The sequence below is a fragment of the Nerophis lumbriciformis genome, linkage group LG28, assembly GCF_033978685.3.
Source record: "Nerophis lumbriciformis linkage group LG28, RoL_Nlum_v2.1, whole genome shotgun sequence".
Taxonomy (NCBI): Eukaryota; Metazoa; Chordata; class Actinopteri; order Syngnathiformes; family Syngnathidae; genus Nerophis; species Nerophis lumbriciformis.
This window is the reverse complement of record NC_084575.2, coordinates 2,185,466-2,185,994: the sequence shown is the minus strand read 5'-3', so window position 1 is coordinate 2,185,994 and position 529 is coordinate 2,185,466.

Here is a 529-nt window from a genome sequence, read left to right as displayed (position 1 = left end):
GGAGCCATTACCTCCCTGCTTGGCACTCAGCATCAAGGGTTGGAATTGGGGGTTAAATCACCAAAAATGATTTCCGGGCGCGGCACCGCTGCTGCCCACTGCTCCCCTCACCTCCCAGGTGGTGAACAAGAGGATGGGTCAAATGCAGAGGACACATTTCACCACACCTAGTGTGTGTGTGACGATCATTGCTACTTTAAATTAACTTGTGTGAATGAGTGTGAATGGGGGAGGGAGGTTTTTTTGGGTAAGTGTACTAATTGTAAGTGGGTTTTTTTGTTGGTTTTTTTTGGTTTTTTTGGTACCGGGCTGCACAAGAATTAGTTTTTTTTTTTTTTTTAGTTCTTGTGCGGCCCGGTACCAATCGATCCACGGACCGGTACCGGGCCGCGGTCCGGTGGTTGGGGACCACTGCTGTAGTGCACTAAATACGCAGTCAATGATTCAAAAGGTGGCCGTGATGACGCATCGTTTCTTTGGCTCTCCTGCGCATGACACATCTCGCGAGAGCAGAGTGGTACCGTCTTGT